We start from the raw sequence: 9,084 nt of genomic DNA on the forward strand, positions 1-9,084 counted from the left end.
CAGGAGTGGCAGGACGACTGCGTTAGCCCAGGCTTCTGGGGAAGGGCAGCAACTCAGCGAGCTGTCTCCAGCCGGCATAGCTTTCCCTGGCAGCACCCTCACTCCAAGCATCCCGGCCCCAGGGGAAACGAGACGTCCTTTCCATGCTCGGATTTCGATAAATTTGAAATTTATCCTGAGGGCCACTGCCGTACACCCCCCGCTGCCAATCAAATTGACTTGGAAATCATCAGACGCTGTATGGCTTGAGCAGTGGCCCCTGACAGAGCCTCGAATGGCAGCTTTGCAGGAACTGGTCGACCGCGAACTGCAAAAGGGTCACGTAGAACCCTCCACCAGCCCATGGAACACCCCTGTATTTGTGATCCCCAAAACTAACTCCAAAGCCACAATTCAGCGCTGACTGACAGCCATGGCTTGGCTTGGTATCCCCAAGCAGATCAAAATGGACAATGGCTCCAATTTCACCTCCAAACAAGTACAGGAATTCGCCTCGAAAAGGGGCATCACGTTAGTGCAAGGCATCCCATATAACAGTACCGGGCAGGCCATAGTCGAGAGAGCAAACCAGACCCTGAAAACCAAGATAGAAGTGTTGGCAAAAGCAGAGGGCTTTGCCAATGCCATTCCCCCAGGAGATCAGGCACCTATGCTGGCAACCTCTTTGCTGGCACTGAATCAATTCCCATGGGGAGATGAAACAAACAGTCCCATCTAAAAACACTGGGCCATCCGAACGCTAGAAGAGGGCCCACAGGTGGAAATTAGAAACGAGCTAGGTGAGTGGGAATGGGGTTGGAGGCTGATGCTCACGGGGCAAGGGTACGCAGCTGTCAAAAAAGACGGCAAAATAATGTAGTGTCCACTTAAGTCGATTAAACCGGACCTTCATAGCGAGCAGAATGAGACTGACGAGAATTGCGAGTCTTTGTTTACAGGATCTGCTCGTGGGACGTCCTTGTGACGCGTACATCCCGGTTCCAGATGAAAGTGACAGACCACCAAGCCGTCAGGCAGCACCCAAGAGACCCGCACGGGTGAGACCCAAGCACCAAGGGTGTTTCTGTGTGATTTTGCTGTTGGGGCTTGTCGCCAGAGGGCAAGCCAGCCCAGATCACTACCCCCATCAGCCCTTCAGGTGGGTCATGCAACACCTTAGTAGTGGCAAAGTACTCAGAGAAATCACCACACCAAACACCCCATCCTTCGTGCTCCGCATCACCGACCTGTTTCCAGGACAGCCAAGGGTAAACCCTTATTCCCCACACGTCACACACATGTACCTATCCTACTGGTGCCCAGCTTCAAACCCTGGGAAAAGCTACTGCAATCACCCAGGGTGGGGATATTGTGGGCACTGGGGCTGCGAAACCATAGTCACAGATGCCAGACCGTCGGGGCCTGGGTGGGATCCACAAGAGCCAGACAAATTCTTACAGTTCACCTGGGCACCCATCGGCTGCAAAATACCCTTCTTCTTTCGCAAAAACCCCCAACGAAACCAAATTAAAATCCCTAACTTTCGGGCATGCACTGATTACAACATGACGGTCTTGCAGCCAGACCACCCTAGCTGGGCCACAGGCAGAACGTGGACAGTGGTCCTTCAAGGGTCAAAAGAGAGGGTGAACGTGCAAATTATCAGGCTTCAGCCGTCAGCACCCCGAGCAGTCAGACCCAACAAAGTGATTAAAAGCGTGCCGAAAGGGAGAAACATAACCTACCCCAAAACCTTACCCACAGGGGTCAGCAATGTCCCGACCGGTCAAGCGGAAACCTTTCAGATGAGTCGCTTAACCGAGTCAGACGCAGACCCAATCCTTCGTATGTTAGAGGCTACCTTTGTATCCCTGAACGAATCCAACCCTAACCTAACTGAATCCTGCTGGCTTTGTTACGATGTCAAACCCCCCTTTTACGAAGGAGTCGCTTTAAACACTCCCTTCAGTTATTCCACAGCCGACGCCCCTCACCAGTGCAGATGGGACACCCCTCGCAAAGGAATCACCCTGAGTCAAGTCACAGGCCGAGGCAGATGCTTTGGCAATTCAACCCTAGCTAAGCGGGGAGGTAACATCTGCACCAAAATTGGCAGGCCGAATAGGAAAAACAATAAGTGGGCAGTCCCATCCGCATCGGGGATGTGGGTTTGCCAGCGATCCGGAGTGAGTCCTTGTGTGTTCCTTCCCAAATTCAATGACTCTAACGACTTCTGTGTCCAAGTTCTGATTGTTCCTAGGGTCTTGTACCACTCAGACGAAGAGATGTACCATCTTCTTGAGGGACCCAGCCGGATCCACAAAAGAGAAATAATGACAGGTATAACTATCGCAATGCTGCTCGGCCTGGGAGCAGCAGGAACGGCCACGGGTGTCTCAGCCCTAGCGACCCAGCACCAAGGACTGTCACAACTGCAGGCAACGATTGACGAAGACCTGCAGAGGATTGAGAAATCCATCTCCTATCTAGAGAAGTCAGTCTCCTCACTCTCAGAAGTGGTCTTGCAGAACAGGCGGGGCCTGGACCTCCCGTTCATGCAGCAAGGGGGCCTGTGTGCCGCCTTGAAAGAAGAGTGCTGTTTCTATGCAGATCACACGGGAGTTGTGAGAGACTCCATGGCAGAACTCCGAAACAGACTGGCCCAGAGGCAGAAAGACAGGGAGGCCCAACAGAGCTGGTACAAGTCCTGGTTCAATCAATCACCATGGCTAACCACTTTGATTTCTGCCCTGATAGGTCCATTGGCGATGCTGTTTCTAACAGTCACCTTCGGACCATGCCTGCTGAACAAGTTGGTCTCGTTCGTTCAGAGTCGCCTGGAACAGACCAACATCCTGTTCATAGGGCGACGACAACTGCTGTGAATTCAACCAGGGAATTCAACCAAAGAACACTGCCAGTCACAAGATTTTCCAAACTTGTCTGGCAAAAGCTTACTCAGGTTTCCCAAAATCCCTTTCCCTTGTCAAGTTACAACCTTATACCTCAATTCAGTATCTATGTACACGACTACCTCATTCATTTGTGAAAAGGGAGGGGGAGATGTGGTAGCTAGGGAAGAGGCGCTGCGGAAGATTTCGCGATATCACGGAAAGCCAGGACCCTCGGTTCCCCATAGATAAGACCCTCAGGTACTCATAGATAAGAAATTAACATAGGAATGTGGTCCCACTAACAATAGGAATGTTGCCCCACTGGAGCCAGTAACTTTCCATCCCTTACCCAGTACTTTTCCATTCCCTACTAACCATAGGTAAGAAGGACAAACCCCTTTTTGACGTAGAGACCCCTAAGACTATAAGACCCCATGAGAAGAAGTAATAAACGCCTTTTGACCGTCCACCACATTGGTGTCTGCGTATGTCATTGGCCCGAACGGCCCTAGAGAGAGGGCTGTCGAGCTGTACCTCAGAACCAGGTCGCCTGCATTGATCCAGAAGGCAACACCCAAGCTCAAAATAAATATATTGAGTGACGTTTCCCCACAGGTAGAAAAGTAGTTTTGAGGGAATTCCTAAAATAACCCTATAGGGTTTATTGCAAGAGCTTGGTCTCAGCTTTTCAATGTCTTGTTTCTACAGTCCACAATGCCCAGAGTTAGGAATGTCGAACAGCAGCTCCATCAGGCACTTCCTCCTGCTGGCATTGGCAGACACGCGGCACCTGCAGCTCCTGCACTTCTGCCTCTTGCTGGGCATCTCCCTGGCTGCCCTCCTGGGCAACGGCCTCATCATCAGCGCCGTAGCCTGCGGCCACCACCTGCACACACCCATGTTCTTCTTCCTGCTCAACCTGGCCCTCAGTGACCTGGGCATGATCTGCACCACTGTCCCCAAAGCCATGCACAATTCCCTCTGGGACACCAGGAACATCTCCTACACTGGATGTGCTGCTCAGCTCTTTTTCTTTCTGTTCTTCATCTCAGCAGAACTTTCCCTCCTGACCATCATGTGCTACGACCGCTACGTGTCCATCTGCAAACCCCTGCACTACGGGACCGTCCTGGGCAGCAGAGCTTGTGCCCACATGGCAGCAGCTGCCTGGGCCAGTGCCTTTGTCAATGCTCTGCTGCACTCAACCAATACATTTGCCCTGCCCTGGTGCCATGGCAATGCCCTGGGCCAGTTCTTCTGTGAAATCCCACAGATCCTCACACTCTCCTGCTGCAAATCCTACCTCAGAGAACTTGGGCTTCTTGTGCTAAGTGCTCTTCTATTCTCTGCTTGTTTTGTGTTCATTGTTTTCTCCTATATGCAGATCTTCAGGGCTGTGCTGAGGATCCCCTCTGAGCAGGGACGGCACAAAGCCTTTTCCATCTGCCTCCCTCACCTAGCTGTGGTCTCCCTGTTTCTCAGCACTGGCTTTTTTGCCTACCTGAAGCCCCCCTCCATCTCCTCCCCATCTCTGGATCTAGCCCTGTCACTTCTGTACTCAGTGGTGCCTCCGGCCCTGAACCCACTCATCTACAGCCTGAGGAACCAGGAGCTCAAGGAGGCCCTGAGAAAATTGATCGTACTGTATTTTCATAAGCATTTCAGAACCATTTTCTGATGCAGAGCCTTCAGAATGTAACTCTTTAGAATCTCATCCTTTTTCCCCTATGTCTCTGTCTTTATTTGGTAACTTTTTTCTACTGTTGTTATGTTTTTTACAAAATACTGCAGTACAGCACTTAGCATTTCTACATTAATATCTACCTTCTTTTGAAATATGAAAACTTGCAAGAGGCTTTTTCCCTTGAGATTTAAATAAAAACAAGTGCTTGCCCTGACCTGTATGCCCGGAATTCTTCCTGAGCCGTTTTCTTTCCCTGCAGGGGCAGTGCCTGTGAGCAGAGGTGGAGGGTAGAGACTCCCAGCACAGCAGCACAGCCAGGGACAATGGCCCTGGCTCTTCCCACATCTGCTCTGTCCAACTGCACCCTGTCCTTGCCAGCCCGGCTGTGGCTGTAAGGCCAGAGTGCTCTGGCAGCTTGGTCACTGTCCTGATGCCTGTCCCTGCTGTGGCCACAGGCAGGGCCAGGCCGTGGGCACTGCTGGGACACAGCTGGGCTCCAGCCCAGCAGCTCCAGCAGCAAAGGGCATCTCCTGAGGGCAGGGCAGGGAGGCTTCGCTCCCCTCCAGAGCTGCTGTCAGCAATGTGCTCCAGGAATGCCCTGGCACAGCTGAGCCCAGTGCCTGGGACAGGAGGGGAGTGTGCACGGGGGGCTCACAGCAGTGTCCTGGCACAGCCAGAGCTCCTGGCATGGACCTGAGGCAGCAGCAGAGCAGGGCCTGGGCCGTGTCTTTGTTCTGGGGCAGCCTGGGAAGGTGCACCAGGGCAATTGTCCCACACCAGCCCCTGCAACCACCATTGCCAGCACTGGCCTCTCCCCACCTGCAGGAGGTTGTTTGTCCCTGCACAGAGGGACACCAAGTGACCATGCCAGCAGGCCATGTTTGCTCTGTGCTGAGGAGATCTCAGCAGTGCATCATGTGTGTGAGAGGAGATGAACCCCAGTGAACACAAACACCATCAGCAGCACCCGGAGGTGGCACAATTCCAGTGGCACAAACAGTGCCTTGAGGCCACTTCACTCTGATAGTAACGTCCTCTGGGCAAACACCTGAATCTTTTGCTGGGCTGTGGTGAGGACTGCACAGAGAGAAATATCCCAGGCAGGGAGGCTCCCAGGAAAAAATGCTCAGGGCAGCCATGGAGTGTACAAAGGGACATTGGATAGAGTGAGGGTCTGTGGGCAGAAATCAGAGCTGCCTCCCTTCTGAACCAGCCCGAGGACCTGACAGGGCTGTGCTGTGTTCTGGGCACTGAGCTGGCACTGAGGGATGTGGAAAAGGCCTTTGGTGTCAGGGCTGTTGAGAAGGCTGGGCAGCGTCACTGTGGGACCTCTCTCAAACCCCTTGGAAAGGCCAGAGCCATCCCAGAGGGTCCTGGGCACTTGGCAAGGGCAGACATGGAACCAGTCTGCAAACAGGGCAGGGAGGGGGACTGGGAGAGTCACAACCTGGTCAGGCTCAGCAGGGAAGGGGATGTGGCAAATCCTCCTGCAGCCATTCCAGGCACTGGCAGGACTGGGCAGGGACTGCAGAACCCATGTGGGAGGGAAAAGGAGGGGATGTTGTGTGCCCAGACTTCAGCCAGGCCTGGGACAGGGTCTGCTGTGGTCTCCTCAGAGCCAGACTGGAGAGAGCTGGGCTGAAAGAGTGGAACATGGGCTGGGTGGGAATTTGGCTGAACAATGAGGGTCAAATGTCATCCATGGTACAGAGTCCTCTTGGCAGCCACACCCTGGTGACATCCCTCAGTGACCAGCCCTTGGCCACCACTGTGGAATATTTCTATCATCTCTAAAAGGGCATGAAATGTATTTTCAATTCCTTTGTGGATGCTGCCAAATTGCAGGGAGTCTGGGACTGAACTTATCTCATTAATGGTGACTGCAAAATGTAATTGGGCAAGATGACTGATTTGGGTAAATTTATCTTGCCATCAGGTGCCAAGCAAGCCACAAGAAAGGGCAGAAAATATGTATGCTTCAAAAGAAAGTCATTTCAATAGGGTAAAACCCCAACACAATGAAAAAATGAAAAACTCAAACCAAATCAAAAAACCCAAAGCAAGACCCACCCACAACAACACAAAAACCCCACAAACAAACCAGCCACAAAAAGAAAAAGCCACAGAAGAAAAGCAAATCCACAGGAAATCTCCTACTAGCAGAAAATGTTTAACCACCTTGTGGCTTGCAAGGATTCTGCATGTGTAAGTGCTGTTATGAAAGAAAAATGTCTTAAAAAAGAAATTATTCCCTACCTCCCATGTACCCCCGCTTCTCTCAGATGACTGCTGATCATGGTGTGACATGGAATGGAACATCCCTTTGGTCCATCCAGCCCAGCTGTCCCATCCCTGTTCCCCAGGAACACTTGCCCACCCCAGGCCCATAGTTTGGGGGAGTTGCAGACGCCTCATGCGGGGCGAGCACTGAGACAAGGACAGGAGAACAGAACAACATTTACTCTTGTCAAGGACAGTAGAACAAAACAGCCTTGGAGAAACTGATTAAGGATGTACCTCTTGGAAACAGAAGTCCCAAGAAATGCAAGCACAATGCCAGCTCAGCTCTGCAAGGCTGACAAAACAGAAGTTATGCAAAACAATAATATTACCCTTACTCAAAAGGGGATCAAGGAACAGTCATATAAAAACGACTCCAGATGTTGAAGACAAAACCCAAAGAACCATGAAAGGATTTGTGATAAGGGGTGCAACTATGTCAAATAAACGGAAAGGAAGTGGGGATAGTTAATTGTCCTGGTTTAGGACAAATTAGGGGAAATCTCCAAAAGGGAGCCCCCCAAACAAAACAAACCTCCAACCACCCTTCCCCAACACCGGGTTCGGGAAGGAATTTCTCGGAGGAGCAAAGTGGAAAACAAAACCTATTTATTTACAAGTAACAAAAGAACACTCCCCAACACAAGAAAAGGAAAGAAACAGACTGTGTTGTGAGGGCACCAGGCTTCTCTTGCAAGCTCCAGGTGTCCTGGACGTCTCAGGTCAGGTCCGGAGCCGGTCCAGTATCTTCAGGGGAGGGTAAGAAAGAGGGAACAAAAGAAAAGAAAAAAAAACAGCGCAAAAAGCAGAAAGCAAGCAAGCAAAGCGGCTAGCCAAGCCAAGCAGCAAAAAGCCAAAAGCAAAAAGGCCTGGTCAAACACTCCCCCCCTCTCTTCCCCGCCCCGCCGCAGCAAGACGGCCGGTGGGGGGGGAAGAGAGAAAAGGCACAGCTGCCAGACACAACACACGATATTGGGATAAAGGCTGTCAACCCACGACACTCCACCCCTTATCCCATATCGTGAATGTACAATAAAAACTTTCATTTCACTTACTCACACCTTTGACACTTACGCATTCCTCTCATCTTACTTGCTCAGACCTTTGACACTTACAGTTTCCTTCTGTCTCACATTCAACAAACAATGACATTCATATATGAGTCTCATCCCACAATCAGGTCTCCTTGAGGTACACACCGTGTTGTTCCTTTCTGCATTATCCACAATGTATAACCTGGTCCTTGAGCAAAGACAATCCCATGGATGGGTTTGTCTGTACTTGAGGCAGGGTTGATCCATACTGTCTTTCCCAACAAACCTCTGACATGGGCCACTGGGGTTTTATCCCCATCTACTATATTAAGGAGCTCAGACTGAGCAGGACCCGCTTAGTTGGTGGAACCTCGAGTGTTAACTAACCAGGTAGCCTTTGCTAAATGCTGCTCCCAGTTTTTTAAAGACCCCCCACCCAATGCTTTTAAGGTGGTTTTTAACAATCCATTATACCTTTCCACCTTCCCTGCAGCTGGTGCATGATAGGGGATATGGTATATCCACTCGATGCCATGTTCCCTAGCCCAAGTATTAATAAGATTGTTTTTAAAATGAGTCCCATTATCCGACTCAATTCTCTCGGGAGTACCGTGCCTCCAAAGGACCTGCTTTTCAAGGCCCAAGATAGTGTTACGGGCTGTGGCATGAGACACAGGATAGGTTTCCAACCATCCCGTGGTGGCTTCTACCATGGTAAGTACATAGCGCTTGCCCTGGCGGGTCTGAGGCAGTGTGATGTAATCAATCTGCCAGGCCTCCCCGTATTTGTACTTAGACCACCGCCCCCTATACCAGAGGGGCTTCACCCGCTTGGCCTGCTTAATGGCAGCACACGTCTCACAGTCACGAATAATCTGAGAGATACTGTCCATGGTTAGATCCACCCCTCGGTCTCGTGCCCACTTATAGGTGGCATCTCTACCCTGGTGGCCTGAGGCATCATGGGCCCAGCGTGCTAAGAATAACTCTCCCTTATGCTCCCAGTCGAGATCTATCTTCAACTCCCCTATCTTTGCAGCCTGATGTACTTGCTGGTTGTTTTGCTTCTCTTCATTAGCTCTACTTCTGGGGACATGGGCATCTACATGGCAAACCTTCACAGGTAACTTCTCTAACTGAGTAGCGATATCTTTCCACTCTTCCGCAGCCTAAATTGGTTTTCCTCTTCGCTGCCAGTTCACCTCTTTCCATC

The sequence above is a fragment of the Melospiza melodia genome, unplaced genomic scaffold (genome assembly GCF_035770615.1).
Source record: "Melospiza melodia melodia isolate bMelMel2 unplaced genomic scaffold, bMelMel2.pri scaffold_18, whole genome shotgun sequence".
NCBI lineage: Eukaryota > Metazoa > Chordata > Aves > Passeriformes > Passerellidae > Melospiza > Melospiza melodia.